The sequence below is a fragment of the Haplochromis burtoni genome, unplaced genomic scaffold (assembly GCF_018398535.1).
Source record: "Haplochromis burtoni strain Fernald_Lab_line unplaced genomic scaffold, NCSU_Asbu1 Contig_245, whole genome shotgun sequence".
In the NCBI taxonomy this organism is placed as follows: domain Eukaryota; kingdom Metazoa; phylum Chordata; class Actinopteri; order Cichliformes; family Cichlidae; genus Haplochromis; species Haplochromis burtoni.
Genome location: NW_024582606.1, coordinates 178937 through 199436, shown reverse-complemented (window position 1 = coordinate 199436; position 20500 = coordinate 178937).

Here is a 20500-nt window from a genome sequence, read left to right as displayed (position 1 = left end):
TCATTCTCTCAGGACACTCATAAAAGGCATAAAAGTTCAGGATTTGGATTTTCATGAAGACGGGAAACTCCAGTTATTTAGAAATTGTTCTGCAGTCCTCAGTTTAAGTTTGCTCAGTCTAGCTGACACACACTAGTGTGCAGGGGCATTTCTGTTGCAGTCCTATTCAAGTTCTAAAGAACTGAATTGAAACTCCTTCACAGCACGAGTATGCAGAAGCTCTGTGCCTGTGCAGTTACAGCAGGCAGTGCAATGATCACACCACCAAACAAAGCTCACTTTGCAGTGTTTTCAGATTAATCTGTCTTTTAACGACGTGCAAACAAGTGGGAAAAAACTGTTTATTAATCCAACACTACTCAGCGAGTTCTGCCTCCTATTTCTCCTGGCAGCCTTCCACAATAAGAAACCGTTTACACACTCTCACTGAAGCTGACAGTTAAATATAATCTGTTTATTAGTATCTGAAGCTCAGTTTAATCAGTTATTTCCATCCCACTAACAATTAATCAACCTCTTCCACATTCAGTCAAAGCCTAATGTCATGTTAGCTCAATTTATTTTCATATGAAACTGAAAAAGTCACAGACCGTGTAACGACTGTCTGCAAATGTAAAAACCTCTCACCAGTTAATGGAAAATGAATTGATTTTTTTAAAAAGGTGATTATCACAAGTGAGAGACCTGGAGGGTGGATTAACTGATAGGTGATTAGTGAATTCATCGCGTCCTCTCAGTGTTGGCTGTCTGCTGCTGCAGATAAACCATTATCTCTTCAGTCAGTGAGAAAGCTAACAGAGTGCCTATAGGGGTCTGCAGTGGCCTCACTATGCTGTCAACACACACTGGCTCCAGCAGTGCTGATTGGTTGTGGAACATGGAAAACAGAGTGTTTGTGGAAACCTATTTTTAGTTGCTGACAAAACCAAAAATAAAGTCGATGCAGAATTCATGATCAGCATTATTTGAGTCTTCAGCACTTCTGTGTGAACCCAAAAACTTTGTAATCTGTCATCTCGCTCATAGCACACAATCCAGGACCTTTTTTCCCCCTTTAAAGCCTGCTGCACTGACGCGGCACAATTGATTGATGAATTCTTAAAATGGCTCTCCTGGAAAATCCTGCAGTGTTTAAGACAGGAAGAGGTCGGACCTCTGTGTGCGTGTCGCTGAGATTAACAGATTAACTTTGACTTGTACTTTCATGCAATTCAATGAAAATGATCACCTTTATTAGTTCAGCCTCAGTAATCAGTCATACTTCGCCATGCAACACTTAAAGTTTCCTCCTACTTTTCACTCAAGTCCTCTGTGGCTGTAACCTTGGTCTTCAGGTAGTGATATAACCACTGCCAACAAACTGCATCTGATGATCTGAGCTGGCGCTTGCTGATCATCTTAGGAACAAGAGATGAGGCAGTTTATGACAAATGCCTTTTTTTAAGTTCCTGTATTTCTAGAATTTATATATATATATACTTTCTTATGTTGTTGGCTTGTTCACTACCTGTGAGCCACACTGTAGCCAAAAGAGTAGACAAGGTAGAAATAGATATGGATTTAACAGGAGACGAAGGATGAAAATCAATAAAACTTGTGCAGGAGACAAAGGCATAAAACTGGAATGAAAATAGGTCCAAAGGAGTCTGTGTGTGTGTGTGTGTGTGTGTGTGTGTGTGTGTGTTTAGAGGAGAGAATGAGAGTGTGTGACAAAAAAAAAAGCTCCAGCTCCTTCAGCTCACTCAGCAGTGGAGAGTTTCAATGAATCCGGGGCAGGCTCCACAAAGGGCTGCAGAACAAAAGGCCTGCAAGCTGAGAATGTGCAGCGTGGAGGCACGGCCCAATCTCACGCTTTGTTAACTCTCAAACATAACACTGAATAAAGACTAAGACAGTCACACCTCACTTGTCAATTACCTGCCTGTTGATTAAAAATCTGACAGCTCAACACCTCAGACTGGAGGACACAACGTCTGGCGGCTGCGCTGCATCCCCTTGAAAGCTTTTTATGAGTTTTACAGCGTTGCGTTCATGTCTCAGTTTTCTGATAACTAAAGGCTGAAAAAGATTTGTGCTTAACTTGCAGACATTATCTTTCATAAAGAAGTTATCTATTAAAGAATAACTATGCCCCCCGTCCTTTTGCCTTGACGTGTCTGCTGTAACTTCATCTTGCTTGCCTCAGAGTGTGCAATCAGAGCTGCAGTGGGTACTTTCTGATTGGCTGTTTTGTTCCAGCAGTTTGAAATGCTCACCGGGGAAATTTCACCTGTGTGCTAGTTTTTGGTTAAAGAAATGCTTTTCTAAATGTGTAAAAGCAACATGGAAATTATCATTGAGGATAAAGCTTCTAAATTATTACACTATTTTAACCTTCTCCTCACATTTGTTTTTCAAATTAGATTATATTCAGTATTTTTTCTTTCAAACTTAAAAATTAGTAATGTATTGGGCTTCTGCAGGAAAATAAAAGTATATATTAAATATTATTACTCTGTTTTACTAATGTATTTTTATTTTACAGGTGACATGTTAACTCGCAGTCTGTGTTTTGTCATTTTAAAGATATTTTAAGTATTTAGAATAACAGATTATTACTGTGTGCATATAGTTTTATTTGCTGTGTGTTTTTCAGTAGCTAATTCTTAGTGTCCCCGGGGACTGCTGTCCTTGCATGTTAAATATGTTGGAAGGATGAGCGTTAATGCTGCAGCTGCCTTAGGGGACAATTTTAATTACTTTCTGTAATTTTTCCCTGGTGAATCCAGTCTTAAACAATAATAATACGTCTTGCTTTATTGATTGTTTGTATTTTGTATATAAACCTGAATCAGCACAGGAGCTGGTGAAGTACCTAGAAGCAGGAGCTAGATATCTGAGGAATTTTCATTTATCCATCCATCCATCCATCCATATGTCCATCTATCCATCCAGCCATCCAAATTCCAATCAAATTCAGAGTCAAAGAAGTTTTTGAGCTTTGGGCAAGAGGCTAGGAACTCCCTGGGCAGGTCACCAGTTAATTACAGAGATTCAGACAATGCCTGCAGCACAGCAAGCTCACTGTGGCCAATTTAGAATTACCAGTTAACCTCACATGCACGTCTTTGGGAGAACATGCAAACTCTACACAGAAACAACCAAGCTGGCCGGCAGATTTGAACCAGGAAGTTTCCTGCTGTGAGGCGACGGTGCCAATCACTGCTCCACTGCGCTGCCTCACAAACTGTTTATATGCCCGTAAAAAAAAAATACAGACTTTAAACCTGAAATGTGCCACCACACACTCAGGATTGAAAGCCAAATGCCATTCAGCAGTCTATTAAAAGTAAATCAAATGAAAAAGACTTCATAATTGTCATGCAAAAAGATGGCGACAATTGACAAATGACTGATCGGATAAAAAGGTCTTCATGGGTCATTTCTTCTAGTTTTGCTGTGCAGCCTTTGAGAAAGTAGATGGAGCAAGAAAAATTGCAGAGACATGACTGAATCCACTCTCTGACCAAGCTTATCAGAGTGTACGACCCTTTTTACCCCTACAATACAAGCACATGGGTTGAGCCCTACATGTTCAACCACGGGCTATGGTAATTCCCACAAGTGTGCACATACGCATGATCCAAGGGATTATAAATCACAGGCGCCTGGGAAAGGTTTCAGCTGACTATGGCTGGTGTTTATGGTTTTCTATGACTGACTCCAGCTGTTTGGAAGCGCACAGTGCTCTGGGAGGTGAAGTCAATTTGGCAGATTAGTGTATTGACAGATGGTGAGCCATCCATCCAGCAATCAATATGTTTTATTTTAATCCCTTCAATTGTTTTCTCAAGAATCTGGACACTGAACATCTGTCTCATCAGCTTCCTATTGGATGTTTACAGTACCTGCATCCTCCTGTTACACCTCTTCCATCTCTCTCACCTTTTTTCATCTTTGATTTTCTTTCCTCACCTCTTTGGAACGACTTTTCAGCCACTTTTCCACGCAAAAGCAACACTCTCTCCAGAGTGCAATGGGATACGCTCCCCCTTCGTCAAGTAGGGCAGCCAAATCGAGCAATGAGACAAGACATCCATCACTATGTTATAGGGTGGAGTAAATGACCTTGATGCAGTCTTCACACTCAATTTCAGATACCCTTGGGCTCCATTATGGGGAGATTTAAGCAGGAAAAGCGTGGCCGGCCTTCACATTTGATTCTTATGATACTGGATGTGATAAGTGTGCGATGCAGCGAAAGAGAGAAAGAGTAATATAGGAGGCACAGAAGGTGGGGAGGGTAAGGATTGTAAGGTGGAGAGGGTGAGTCAGCAGGTGATGAAAGGAGCAGAAAATTAAGATGGAGTAACAGGACTCCAGGAGATGAGAGGAGGAGATGGTTGAAAATAGCTGCGGGAGCGAGCAGGTAGGAAGGTGGCTGTGAACGGAAGAGGATAAATTGCTTTTCAAGGACTTTCTAACCCCCCGAATAAGAGGGCTACCTCAAAAACCAACAGTACTCCACGTGGAGTAGACACAATATAAGGGTAATTTTCAGAGAGGGGGGGTGGGGGATCTCAAGAGTGATACATCACAGTGGAAGCACATGAGTGATTTCAACTGTGAGTGTAAAAGCCCGGCGCTCTCTTTCTCTGTTTCCGCACTAGCTGGTGGAGAAGAAAGCCAGCCTATGAAAGGGTAAGTATAGTCACACCCCTCCCCCTCTCAGCTGTCTTTACTGCTGGTGGGAGGTGGTGCTGCTGGTGGGGGTATATGCACAGATGAGCGCTCTCCAATGAAAACATGTTATCATGCCACGCAGGAATTCGGTGACATGGTCTCCATTTTGATGGCGCAAACAAAAAAAATCAATAGGGAGCACCCGCTGAGTTTTGATGTAAAATGATTTGGACCGTGCTTTCCCTATAGTTTCACTTTTTGTCCTTTGATTGACTGCGTGTTCCTCCATCCCTTCCTACCAGTCAGGAGCAATGAGCCGCTTTAGTGCGGCAGCCGTGCACGCCGCTCCCCTGAGACTTCATTTGAAAAACACCACCTGCAGCTTTGAGTGGCATCATTAACAAAGGTCAGATGTGCTCACTGTGAAATTATACACACATGAATTTCTCATTGACTTGTTAATACACCTGATTTCCTTGCCCAGGGTGACAGTTTGCCCTTTGCTGTCTGCCAGGGGGGAGAGGTAGTCGAGAGTGCACCACGTGGCTACTGTGGATTTGATTCAATTAAAAGGCTGCTGATAACACTCTGCGCTTGAGTTAATCGTGCATGTAAATAAAACTAACGCCATTAACAAGCCAAGTGGCAAAAACAAATCAATATAGAGAAGATTGTAGTGCTTCAATCCCCATCGGAGGTTGCGTGTTCTTATCCGCCCTTTAGGAATTGGCTCTGCCTTGTCAGACTAATATTAGCTGTAGATTAAAATAACTAATAACTATCTTGCAGTAATGTTTGATGTGAACTGATACACGTTTCTTTATGTGTGCACACTCATTAAATAAATGATACGATTTTACCAAATCCAGGCTAAAACAAACCTGTTCACTGCCGTGCAGCAGACCTCTTCAACTACTTCAACGACTCAATTGTTTGCCTACTATAAGCTATTCTGAATCGCTTGCCGGTGTATTTATTGGTAATACTAATAAAAAACTACAAGATAATACACATTTTAGGAGTTTTAGCTCAACAATCTCTTTGACAACAACAGTAGAAGCACTTTAAATCAGTTTCAGAGAACTGATCAAGACAGAAATACTGGGCCACCTACACTTGACGTCTACAAGATCTTCTCAGCCGTGGATACCCGTGCTGTGAAGTCTCTGGTCCACAGTTTTATGTGCTGATTTTAATGAGGCAGTTTGGAACAAACTTGAGTCAGCAGAGCATTGGCTTCTTTTACAGTCTGTAACTTTACGTGGTCTGCCTTCTTATCTGAGTTCCTAAATGTTTCTACTTTGTAATAATACAACTTCCAGCGGATTGTCGAATAATGGACTTTTTACAACAAATTTCATCCTATTACACTACCGCGCTCGAATTCAAAGCTCTAAAGATCGATTTAATCTTTCACAAATGTTCATAAAGTCACATTTCATGGCTAGGTGCTTGATTTCCTACACTTGTGGCTATGGGACTGAGAGAAACTGAATTAAAAGATAACAAGGTGTGGTGTGTACCAGTATATTTGTCCATGTAGCATGTGTTCACTACGTTCTAAACAAGTAAGGCTCATTGTTCAGTTACTCTGTGGGATCCACATGCCTACACGTCTCCCGTTGGCATAAACCTCCTGTGACCAAGGAAGTTATGACTGGATGAGGCCTCACTGAAGAACTGGGCAGCTCAGCTTCGATTCGCTGTTCTTTCTCGAGTTATTGCTTCATGTTGTCAACGTCCAGTGTTGACAACTTGCAGTAGACTTGAGCAGTCTGAACACCCTTTAAAAAAGCTAAACTGTAAGGCCAAAAACCAAAACTGGTAACTCGGTTTCTGAGGCAGCTTCTTGACATTTTGACTCCTGAAATCACACAAGAAATGACTCGGTGAGAGGAAGCTTTGCGTTATTGGCTTTGTCACAGATTTACGTCAAACCTAAATAACTTTTCTTCTGTTCTTCTTCTGTTTGTTTTGTTTTTATTAGAGAAGTTCATTTGGGGGGAAGAAAATGAGAAATGTTAAATTTACAGGCTCAGAGTAGCAAGCTAGCTAACCAGTACCACCACATTGCAACAAGACTTCTGGTTATATGGAAGCCTTTGGGAAAACAGCCCTTGGCGCCCTTGTACTGTGACCTCTGTAGACATTTTCCTAATAAGTTTATGGCTTTGACTGCTTGCTCCAGGTCATAATGAAGAAAACATGACATACATTTTGTAAATTATGGTCCTTGGTAGAGTCAGAGAGGAGAGTTATTCAGAGTATGCTTATTGCTGACGACTAGCATCAGTCACAAGAGGTGTCCTCTGTTTCAAAGTAGTTCCCACTTTTTCCTTTTTATACCTTCTTTTAAACCTTCTGTGTCTTAATCGTAGCTTAACATTTGGCTACGAACAAAAAGCCAGTGATGAATTTCAGTGGTTTTCCACGCAACAATCAAACACAACCAATGCCAGCCTCATATTGATGGTAGAGATAAGGTGATAGAATCTATCTTATGGGACCTTCACAGTCTAGAAAACCTTCATCATCCAGATCAAAGACTGGACTACAAGGATTCCCACACAGAATAGATTCTTGAGTTTTGTTTCAAGGGGAAAGACATCCATAAGCTTTTTGCACATTTCTGTACATAGCACAAAACATATAGCTTATCACCAGAGAGGTCATTGTGGTAATTCCACATACAGTATGTGTGCATCCCTCTAATGGTCTCACATAGCACGAACAATTTGTGGTCATAACATTGTGTGAAGGGCTGTCGCGATGTGAAATGCACCATTAAGAGTCAAGCAGCTGTGTCAGATCAGACTTTTACGCTGCCCGCTGCTTTCGTGTACGAGAAGGTTGCAGCTTGTCCTTGTCCACTGAAGCGAGTGTTAGCACAGTGGAAACAGGCCCAGGGCATGCTGCGTGTGCTCCACTCATCCATGTGACTGTAACACATAAAATCCTCCACGGTGCTTCTACTTTTCTGCCCTGTGAGTAAGTGTAAAGCGTGGAGGCTCATGTGGCTGAGATGTAATCGCAGTCTCACGGTGGAACGAGATCTCTGCGTTATCGCCGCGAAGCTTGTGCCGAGCACACGAAGCGTGGCTCGTCCCGCAGACGACACAATCGTCGTTTGGATGCAAAGTATGCAATGACATGAGGAAAAATCATTTGATCATTTGAAAGCACAGATATATACTGCCTTACTGATGTAAGTTAAAGCAGGCATCTCCTAGCAACTACTCTGAAGGCATCCACCAGTAGGGCTTTATGTCAGGTTAGAGTTCATTAGGGTGAAGATTACGATCTGGCAGGATGACTTTCTTATCAACAAATCCATTGTAAGCTCTGTCAAATAGGAGAGCTGCATGTGTTACAGCACAGAAAGAGAGGTACGGACACTATGCTCCCACTTTCTAAAACTGAATGATGCAACTGGGATGAGGTTTTAGATTCTGTGCTTCTGACATCCTTCCTGTCCAGAGGATGAAATAAAATGTACATGTTGATCCTTTGACTTTTACGCCCGTGTTACAAATGGGTCAAAGCTTTCACTTAAGCTACTGAGTGCATTCATTCCAGACAAAGTCCTAAGTACTTTATCTCCAGCACACCTCAGCTATGGTCAGCCTGTTCTCACTACAAACCTGTCACACACTGATGCCTGGTTAGGATTCACAATGTAATACAATAATACAATGTTAACAGTGTAAGCTAAAGTGCACTGCTGCTGTTGTCACTGTCACAGAATTTTGACAATCAAGGAAATGGCAAAGGTGCTTGTCGCAGATGAGAGATGTTCAACTTATAACACGTGGTTAAAGGTGTGAGGTAGTGCTCTTTTTTGTTTTTGCCCGAGCCTAAAACAAGTACTTGTTGAGCCTAACCGTCTGCTTCTGATGCCTAAACAGTAACAGACAAGTCAAAAGTAAAAATGGAAGTAGAATGGACGCGTAAAAATAGCAGCGGGAGTTCATGTTGTTGTTCTATCTGCACTGACATCTCTGTTGGTATTTGACATCTTCAAAAGGTGACGCTAAAGGTTTACTAACCTGAAAGAAATAAGTATAATAAAACATGAAAAAAGGGGGTTATGAAGCGTTCTCACAGATAAGTGAGAATGTGTTGTTCTGGTTGATGGTTTGCCACACGTAAGATCAGCTTCGCATTGTGTTTAGTGCAAGTTAGCAAACAAACAGGTGGTGAACACACTGCTGTGACACTGTGGCATGCTCAGTGTATCGCAGTGCCTACAAACCGCTCTAGATGGCTATTGGCTTGTTTAAACATGTCCTTTGCTGTACTTGGTTGCCTCTGACAAGCTCCTGTTGGTGCCCTGAAAGCCTTTAATCATGTACCAAGTTTCAGCTAAACAACTTCATCTAAACATAAAATCAAAGTGATGGATGGGTGAAGAAACCATCCGTTCAAAGTCTGCAGAGAGTGTTATGTTTTACTGCACGCTGCTGACACGGTTGAGTCATAATTTTAAAATGGCCAAGTCATAAAGGAAACAGCTTTTCTCGATATTGTTGCTAAGTGATGCTGTCAGGAGAAATGAACCTCCAACACAGTGGCCAAACGATATGCTCATAAAGAAGTGCCCACAAGCCAAGCAGCCTACCTGCTTTCTGATAATAATCGTGCTGAACAAACACTAACAAGCTGACACGAGTACAGCGCACTTTCTCCAACAGCCTCTAAATAGAAATCTCACAGTTTGAATGACGAAAAGACGTTTTTTCTTTTTCCACTCAAAACTGTCCAAAATCAGGGTCTGTTCTCAGTTAGAGGCTGTCACGATGCCTTCTGTCACATTCCTGAAACCTCCAGCATACTGGATAAATTTGTCAAGACGTACGTTTCCAAGAACGATCGTGTTAGCAGTAGATTCCCCACTATATGTTGTTCTCCACCTTTCTCCTTCCTTCCCTCAGATAAATACTGAGAATCATCCACTCCCGTGTTTATTCACCGCAGCCTCTTGACCCCTCAGAGTGAAGGAACGCTTCTGGTCGAGTTCAATGCTGAGCACTTATCGGACTCCCCCGCATATACAGAGAGGAACGTCACACAGGTCTTAAGATCCAAAATGGTGTGGATGGGAGAAATTTCGGTTTTAGTAACACTTAAAGGGTATCGTCCTCTGAGAAACACCTTTGGTGCAAGCAAGCCAGGCTAGCTGTTCCAGCCCTCCTGGCTCTAACGCTGAAAAGCAATAAAAACAAGCGTGTGTCAAACCATTCCTCACCCATTAAATGAGGATAAGTATGTTGACAAGGTAATATTAGCTCATCAGTAGGTCATTCATCAGCTTAATGATTTCATTTGCATAAGTCATTATGTTGTGGTGATTTTGCTGGTTTTTACTGCCATGGAGTTGGCAGCGCACGGTGCCTTTACTTCTGCTCAATAGCAGAAAAGGTCGCCCTGCCGCACTACGCATTTGCATGGATGAGAGAGAGCAGCGGTTTGCTCTAAATAATCAGCATTTGTCGTTAGTTCCACTTGGGGAAGTGACATATTATCTCGTATTTGTGGGCTCTTGAGGGAGGTCCTGTTGTCTTCTGATAAGATTCACAGCAGAGTATGCAGTGTGTCCTGATATTACCCCCAGGCTCGGGAGAGGTGTGTGAATGAAAGTGCATGGTTTGTTGGCACCCTAGTAAATCCACGAGTGACGCTAACATCCCACAATACGTGAAGGCTGGAGTCTCCTGAGCTGACAGCGGGGATGAATGGTGGGCGGGTGCCTCATTGATTTTTCTGTTGGTAAGATTAGTGCAGGTTAGCGTTACACACGAGGGCTGGGATGCATTAAAAAAGGCATATACTTTTAGTTTGAATCCTGCACTCCCATCACCCTTCCTCTCTGTTCACTGACATCAGAGGCTGGTTGGACCAGGCTGCAAGTAGATGGATTACCAAAAATATACTTTTGAAGTCTTTTGATCAAATAGTGAATGCTAATGTTAGAAAATGTGGGTTGAATTCTCATGTGTCTCATTTAAAATGAGATCCTTTGGGCATGATGCGTCTCTCTGGCCTTTGCAAAGAGTAAATGTAACAAAATAGGTTAAACAAACATAGACATGATCTCATCCACTGTATATGTTGTATGTATATATATATGTTGGATGTAACACTGCATAAAATAATACATTCCCTTAACCACATTACATTTTTTCTAATCCAAGTAAGTAAACAAATAATCAATTCAGTTGCCACATTATGGTTACAACTATGAAAGAAAAGAGAAATTAGACAATTAAAAAGGGGAAAAAAACTTTAAACGTGCCTTTTATTCTTCCTGTCTACTACAATCAGCTGATCTCAATTCTCAGGAAGGAGGAACATTTTTATTTCTTGTATGAAAGGACAATAATGTGATGGTAAAGTGTCAACTTTGTCCAGGAAAGAGATAACAGCATTATACTGCTAACACAATACTGGTTAATTGCAAACATCTGCACAGACAGCATGCTAACACAAAGCAGCTTTGAGTGAAGATAAAGCAGAGTGTATGCTGACTGCAGCACGGCAGCCAGAGTCTGAACTTCAACAGGTAACAAAGGCAGTCAGGTTTGCAACACTGTTGCCTCCATTTCTTCTGTAAATGTTTCTCCAGTAGAATCGTACTGTTGATTGTTTCCTTGGGCTGGTTTGTTTACTTTGTTTTGTTGTTGTTGTTGTTGTTGTTGGCTTTGTGTTCAAACTGAAACACTTACAGAAAAATCTATGTGTGTCCTCATTACGATAAAAAATTGTAACTTATTTTTAAACTATGAAGCTCAGGGTTTATATTGCCAATTGGCAATTATGTCACAGTGCATTTCAGGTCATATTAGGCAATAAAGTAATATGACAAGTAGTGTAATAAATTACTTTCCCATGGAGTATATAGGCAATAAATACTTATTTTGGGTAATAACCCCAGTGCTGGTTGTCATGTCACCCACTGGTTTCTGGACTTTCATTGTTACTGACATGGCCATGGTGTTTTTTGAACTCTCAAGTGATAACATTTGGATACGAGTAGCAAGCTGGCTGAACAAGTTGCATCCTGTTTGGGTGCAAAACAGATATTGTCACAGCTACTTAGGACACTACACTTTTACTTAGCAGTGTTCAGACCTTTCATTTTATGACCTTCATTTAGCAAATGGTCATTGAAAAGCCGATGAGCACCAGTCAGTAAAATCATATATGGGGAAAAGTTCTAACTCTGTCTTGCATGGATGTTGCTTTATGTTGGTTGTAAATAATTAGGTCGTGGAGTTCTTCCTTACTAGACCTACGCTGAGCCCTAGTAAGTAGTTTTTTTCTAAACAGGAATGGTGGTGTGTTTAACACGCTTCGCATGTTGAATCTAAACAGCTTGCGCTTCCTGGTCGTCAATGCCCTGTTAATATGACATGGTTTCTATAGATGTTATGGATGACTGGGTAACGCAAAGCCACACCATCTCAATGAACCCCACTGTTAACCTGGAAGACTGTATACTGTTTTCAAATGGGACATGAAACTTTTGGTCTGGTTCTTACTGAAAACTAATGTTCGCTGCATTTGCTTTCTCATTCACTCTTTTGCCATGATTATAAAAATGGAGTAAAAACAAGGGGGTAAACTAGATTGTGCAGCTGCTGTGGAAATTTCAGTTAGAATTTGGTTTACACAAAATATGATGTTGCTTTTGAAGCAGAATTCTGGCATGTGAGGCAGTGCATCTGTATGACATTCATTATGCTTCAAAAGCGTACGTTTGTATGTAGTCTCATCAAAGACATGCATGTTTTGTAGCTGCTCCACATGCCCACATTTGAACGTGGTGCAAAGAGCTCAACATCACAGATAGGTGTGCAGTGGTTCAAAGAGGAGACCCCAAACACAACACACCAGAGGGAGATTAAATACAAAATCAAAAACTTTATTGGCCAAAGCCACAATCAAACACAGTCGGCGAGGCAAACGTGGCAGCCAAAGAGGCAAAAACCAGAAACTGTCCAAAAGTCCAGATTAGCAAAACGCATCAAAAGGTTATCGTCAGAAGAGAGTGAGGAACAAACTGAGGGTATAAACTAGGAAAATAACAAGGACTCAAACTGAGTTAGTGACTGGATAACTTGATTGCAACAAGTTTGATTTCCAGAGACAACTGACAGAGATACATAATGAACAGTAAAAGGCAAATAAACTGAAAATACTGACCGACTAATAAAAAAAGAAAAGAAAAAATGGTGGAAAAGGCAGAAAGATGAGAATTAAAAACAAACAGTATATAGAGGTATTAGAAAAAGTGCAGGGTTGTGTGGTAGCATTAACATATGGGCCAAAACATGTTACTATATCTATATCTGCATTCATTACTTATAGAAGAAGGTGTAGCTGGTGAATCCATTTCTCTGAGCATTTCTCTGAGCTCTGTAAACCCCACAGTTTAATGAGAAGTGAAGACGAGCCGTCGGAGGTACAATCATAAACTCTGCCCCCATAAACATCTGGAACATTCAACTGGAAACTTGGAAACTGGAAACCAGGTCAGTGTGACACAAAACCGGTTTCCTTCACAGGTTTAAGGTCTGCAGTGATGAAGAAGAGTAAAGAACAGTCTTCAAGCAGCACTGGGAACAGTCTAGAGGTGCGAGAGAAGATGATCTTAAAAGGGTAAAAACCGAGCAACATTGGACAAGTTGAAATCAGGGAGGTTTTGAGTCTTTCAGAACCTTATGATGACACCGTTTATGGATATTTGATACCAGTCCATCCATGTGTGCAAGAAGCCAATGGGAAGTCAGCCACACTTGGTCATGCATGGGCTTGAGCTTTACAGCCCAAATCTGCAAAGCGTGTTGAACATCTGGGCGCCTCGTGAAGGAAGCTTTGTAAACTCTAGGGTATGTGCCAACGAGCAAGCCATTTGAATGAATTAGAAATTACAGCATAATTGGTTTCTGCTTCTCTTTAATACGTCCATGGAGGCAAAGCAGTCATTCGAACACTTTCAGCCATTCCTCGTGCTGCTGCTCCTCGGGGGTGCAGGCGAAAGGTGACAAAATGTGAAGAATCAAACACACGAGCTTTTCAGAGAAGCTCAACTACTGGTTACTTTTTCACTTCAACAGGCGCACACAATCTCAACATTAATTCCACCGTTGGAAAGAAATTTCAGCTGGAGCATGTAGTTAAAGATTTCCAACATGATAGCGATTGTTTTATACTATCACCTTAGCTTTTATATTCTTTGTTAGAAATTCTTAAAATAAAGACGGAGATAATTCTTCATTTCAAACTCCCACAAAACCAATGCAAAACACTCAGCTGCTATCAGATCAAATCTTTCAGCACACTTTCAGAGAGATCAAAGTCCCCACTCTGCACACACACAGGTACTCTATAATCATCCCACGCCATTTGGACTAGCTAAAGGTCATTTACAGCAGACACTCTGCCGGGGTGCAAAGGTCAACAGCCTCCTAGTGTACAAGTAAATGGATCCAAGTAAATGGAGCCTTTATCTTTTTTTAAGTGCTGAATCACTCAGCCTGTAGGTCATTTTAACCACATTATCATTTCTTATCTGATCAGACGCTGTTCCCAGAGTTGACACAGCATTAACGTGCAACACGCATATTCTGTAGCTCAACCGCAGGACAGTCCAGCAAGCTGCCACTCACACAAGTGTAGAAATCTCGTCAGTGCCAAAGCGCCACAGTCTGCAAACCTAATGACACTTTAGTGATGCTCTGCTCTTTGTTAACATGCTTTCTGAAATGTTTTAGCCTCAAATCAAATCATTTGTAAGAAGCAGCAAAATTTCTCTCCAAGAAAAGTGCAGGCAAGAATGTCTTTTTTTAAGCGTGCAACCCCGACAGTGATTTCCCCCCCCACCTAAGCCCCCACTTTTTTTCCTACGTTGATGCCGCGTGTCAACTGGGAGGCACGGCTCGATACCATGACGATGTAATCTACACCTCTCCGTGCCAGAGAAACGCGGCGGGCTGCCGATCCGTGACATGCTGACAGGATTGGCACAGCAGCACATGTGGGTATCTGCTTTCATGCGACACATCCCGGGGGAGGCCAAGTCACTGCGATAGCGGTGAAAGGAAGAGGTGCTGCACAACTGGGTGGGACTGCACATGCTTCGCCTGACATCAGTGTTACAGATATTTGGAACGAGAGCGAGTTTAAGATGGGAGAGGATAAGTAAGGAGGCCATAGGCAGAGATGAAGTCCATCAAATTTCAGCTATAGTGAGAAAAATGCAAGAGGGCCTACCTTTATGAGTGAATCATGGTATTAGATATATGAGTGTTTTGAGACAATCATAGAAAACAAACATATACTACAAGTCTTTTCTGTTTCTCCTAATGGGCTGGATTTAAGTACATGAAATAATCCCCTGCACATTTAATATAATCAATATTAACAGGGGTCTTGTTCCGGAGTCTGCCGTGTTTATCTGCGTGAAACACTTTTGCAACCAATTGAATTGAGACCGCCAGTTTTTAATGAACAAAATATACTGTTAGAATGACTAAACTACGTAATGTGTTATGATGCGCTAACGGGGGAGCAGAGCCTGCGGACAGCTAAGGCATACAGCAGCAGACCGAGATGTTCTGTTTTTATGAGCCGGGAACAATGAAGGCTTCAGTTTATATTACTGACAAGCTCTTAGGGTAGTGTTTACCGCAAGTTATTAAAAGCGCAACAATTGAACACAGTGTTCATGATAATTAAAAATTGGAAACGGTAATATTAACCCTCTGGGAAGGGACCTGCAACAGGAATTCAAGCAGTCCACGCAAAGCCAGTCTGACTGGTAATTCAGTAGAACTAAATCTATGCATTGATTTTACCACACAATTAATGTCGCCATAGGAAACAGCTGTATTATACTGTGAAATATCAATCACTAATCTTCACTAGTTAATAGAGCATGGCTAATATAGGATTTGTAAGGCTATTACAGATGTTTAGTGATTTAACACATTTCTCTAACAATGGTTATGTGTAGTTATATAAAAAATCTTGAGGTTGATGCAAGACTACTTATACTTTTGTCTGCAATGTTTTGTAAGAAGAAACTTATCCTGATTATAAAACAATAATTTGACTGACCAAGAAACCTATACGAATGCTGAATTTTCAAGGTATGCTTTAGCTATTGATCCATCCAGGGTGCACGCTGGAAAGGTCGTCAGTCCGTAGTTGAACCTGGAAAAAAACTTTGTTTATTAGTTATTAGACTAACATGGATAGCCTACAAGACACACAAAGCTTAAATGAGCATGACTGAGCATGAAGCAGAAGTCCAAAGAAAAACCAACTTCACAAAAACATTTTAATTAAAGTGAACATATGCTACATCATTGCAGTGGAGATAAGCATCTTGTTTTAACTACCGTTACTGACGCAGGGTTTGTAAGTCTGGAGTTTTATCCTGTGGTTTGGTTGCTTTTCACAAAGAGAAAAATCCAAGTGAACACCAAGCAAACCAAAGTGCGTCACTACAAACCATGTGAGAATGCCCAGTCTGCTCATTGGCCAGTCTTGGGCTGGAGCAAAAAATATAAATAGGAAGAAGGCACTGTGTTCTGGACTACTGAAGAACATGGAGAACATTTACGCTTATTTCACGGCTCGTTGCTAGTCTGTACTGACCTTTGCACATCTACGGTACCCTGCAGCATCCCAGAATACAAAGCATATGTGTTTAAACCAGGAAGGTGTTTATCTCGAACTTGCAATGCGTACCAGAGTGGAAAATGAGTTTGATTTAAACGGACTAAACATAGCCGGCGTGAAAACACCCTTAGTCTCTCTTTCGCTATGGTCTCTTTTTCTGTGACGGTCCATTTCACTGCGTAACTTTCAGCAGTGAAGCAAGTAGATGTCAGATGACTTGACTTGAGAGTCTCTGCTGACATCCACACCCACCTGCCATGGAGCCTATGGCAAAAGCTGACAGTGTATCGTGCTTGCTGTGTGGATTCTGGGAGGTCGGCCAGCTCATTCCTGTTTGCTATTTTATTCCTGCTCAAATGGATCATTTGTCACACGTCACAGTTTGGGTCAAATTCATGTGCGGGTAATGTCACTTGGCTTTAGGGAGTTTTTTTTCTTGTCTTGCATCTGTGTGATGTCAATAGGAGGCGCTGTCCTTAACGCAGTGATTACACAACGTGAACTGTCAGTCCAGAAGCCCCTCCCACCACGAAGTGGGATGGGCTTAGAGAGAGAACTCCTAATTTAAGCCCCGTCCACCGCGCAGTGGGAGGGACTTAAAGAGAAGTCAAAGCAGCTTCACACTGTAGGCGAAGGCGCATCAAATTCGACTTTTTTGACCCTATGCGACCTATATCCGATCATGCTATGACAGTGTGAACAGCGCAAATCTGGTATTTTCAAATCCGACCCGGGTCACTTTCGTATGTGGTACTGAATCTATCTGATGTTTTAGAAAGCGACTGCTGTTTGATGGTCATGTCGCATTAAATCCGTCTTTTACGTCACTGACACAAGACAGACGCCAATTATCAGCGCCCGAGAAGACATTGTGAACGCTTCCTGGCCATCCAGTGTAGATTTTAGTGAAACTGTTGGGAAGACAACGTTGGAGAAACGTGAACATTTTATTTGTACTGTATAATCTGCAGATTCTGACAGAAATCTGTAACTATCCTTTGAAGCACCGCTCCTCTAAAACAGCAATAAGGATCATTATTAGGCCATATGTAAAGAACAAAATAACTTTATAACTTAAAGCAAAATTGGGAAACGTGAAGTCTGAAACAAGTCTTTATATTAAGGCCATCAGTCAAACAATAGTGTTTGGTCTGGGTCTAAACAGAGCGCGTTGTGTGTGACGTCTTCTTTTGCGCATGCAGGCCGCTTTGAGGGTTCACACTAGAGCGCGTTTGCTGTCACATTTTATTTGTAGAGTGAACAAAAAAATCAGATTTTGATCAATATTAAATATTCAATTATTCCGAACTGTGAATCATGCATTTTTCAGGCCAAACAGTCTATGCATGTGTTCGTTTGGTGCATGCTAGCAGAGGCACTGGAACCAACAGGGAATTTCTTTTTTTTTAAAAAAGTACCTGAGTGTGTTTCTGTGTTTACATGTAAGCAGAAGCTTTTATCTGTGTCAAGATGTTGTTGCAGGCAATAGCAGGGGAGCTTGTCTCGGAGTACAATCGTGAGAAATCTTTGTTCCTCGTCTGTTTGTCAGCGTTCTTATATCCGTGAGGCATTGTTAGCTCGCTCCGCTCTAAAGCGGGACGGGGAAGAAACACGGACATCACAGAGAGGCCAAAGGGCACGTCCTGTGAACAGAGCAAACACCGTCTTGTGGAAGGGGTTTCGACGGTGGGGGTGGGGTTCAGCTCAGAAGTTCTTTTTACCTCATCTCTGGAAGGAAATATCAAAGACCCTCCACCTGTGATCGTTCAATCGACAGCGTATGAAGTGATACACCTGGCTTATTCTGATTCCACATCACTTCTTCGTTTCAGGGAGTCACGAAAGACCTGCTCAACTCCATGAAAGCCGAACCGAGGAGGGGGTCGAAGGCGAACGCATACAGCAGACAAAGCGGGAGAAGACCAGAAAGCAACGGTGTTGGTTTGTTGTTTCCAGCTCCCCTAGCACTTAGACTTTCCCTCAGGCACAGTCTCTCGCTGAAATATTAATCGTGTTTGACAGCTGTTTTAGCTCCGAAAACAAACACAAGACCGAAGCTTGTTTTTTTTGGAAAGCGCAGAGACATATGCACGAGCGTGGACTGGCTCAGATAAGGAACAACTGTTGTGGACAAAAGAAGGAGCAGGCTCGAGACAGCACAATGTGGAAGCAGCCTCATTAGGAATGTGCTGTTGTTTACAAGTGTGAAATTATGACAAGCTGTACTGTCTCTCAGCTGTCATGTCCTTGGGGGGAGCATTGTAATGCAATAAGCGGAGGAGTCGAGCGTTTATGTTCGCATATCAGCGGGTCGGAGTCGAGCCTCGTGCCTGGCTACTCTTCCAGATAACTCTCCTCTACCTTAACACCTTAACAACATCCCTGCAACCCCAACGCACTTAACAAGGTGGTACAACGGCTTTCTCGCTCTCTCTCACACACACACACATACACAAACACGGCTCTGGCGTGGTAGAGGCAATTTGCAGCATTAAGCTGCGTGATAGCACATGTCCACTGAGAGTTAGGGAGTGATTTAACGGACATTGCTCACACCAATTAGAGTGAATCAGCCAGGCAACGCTACTGACGACAAGTGGATGCCGGCGCTGTCAACACACAGCCACACACACACGTACGCTCCCACACACTGCAGAAAGGGGGGGTGTTTCAATGTTTCTTTTGTGATTAAGAGCATGAAAATAGCCCATTTAGATAATCCCTCCCTGTCAGCACTGTCAGCCTGAGAGACACATCCCATGCACTCATTCCCTCATTACCATACGCCAGTCATTTTAAGAGGACCGAGCACAAAGCCGGAAGACTCAGCCGAAGGGGAAATGCTTCTCTTGCGGTAGTGTCCGACCGTCGTTCCCGTTCTCGTCGCCTGCCAAGCCTCGGAGCGACACCAGTCAGTATGGAAGGCCACAAACGGGAGAGCTGCGGCGGGCCGGGCGAGACAGAAAGGAGACGGTACACAAAAGGGGTTTCTATTTGCACGCCCACTGGAGGAGTCAGACCCTGAGGAGCACCTGATTCATTTCTTCTAGAGGGCTATTAATCTTTTCAAGCACCAGAATCGCTTTGCCTCTCAGGAGCAGGAGTGGAGATTGAGTTTTCTATTACAATCAACCAGAGGCAGTGTGTCACGGGGAGAGGGGGGGCCAGTGACAACACTGTCCTTGGCGCTGCCTTTCCCACATAAAACAAAAAGCAGGGAAGGAATCCCTACCACATTAGTGAGATTATTTTTATATCTGTATTCACAGTAAGGCCAAGCAGGGTCACTGACGACCAGCTGCTCTAGAGCTTCTTTATATAAAATGCCACATGGTTAGTTTAATCTTCACAGATATCCAGCCCGAATGACTGCAAATTAATTCACGTGTTAGCTCTAGTCTTCTACAGAGGGCACCTAGGGTTCTCACACTTACTGTTAGCCTTTGCGTCACTTTTCATGAAATGTCAAGGCATGATGTCAGTGTGAGCAGGAACTAAGGTACATGATGCTGCATTTAAGTTCCACATACATGGGAGTTAAGCTCCAAACCTACCTTTGCGACTTCATCCTTAAGGGGTATTCTGGAGAAGAACTTTCAATTTCCTTTCTTGCTCTTGGAAAGATCAGTCCAACATCGTATCTGCCCACTAAATATAACGCTACCCCAAATATAACGCCAGGAGATGGTTAAGCATAAAGACTAGAAGCAGGGAGAACAACTACTAAGCTGATGAGTGTGTCAAAAAGGCAGGCATGTTTTTAAGTTAAAGTTAAGACAGGCACTTGATTACTGGGAAGAAAGTCCGTGAGCTTGGGAACAGGAGATCAGATGGAGGTTTGGGGAGCTCCGTCTGTACCTGCCCCTGCTGAAGGCTGCAGCAAGAAGACACTGATATTTGCCCCTGCTACATGAGTTTTGCAATCAGAAAATACTTCCTAGTCTAGGCCTCACCCCTGACACCTCCAGCTAAGTGAATCCAGGCAGCCGGCTCCAGAAGATGATGGATTTAACACCAGAGTGTTGTTATTCCCAAGTTCCAACACCTGAGGTATCTGGAACGTGATGTTATCTGCCATCCGTCTTCGACTACGTGAAAGACGAGTCATTCCCAATGATTGCACAGGAAGGGTGTACTCGAGTAAGACATTCAA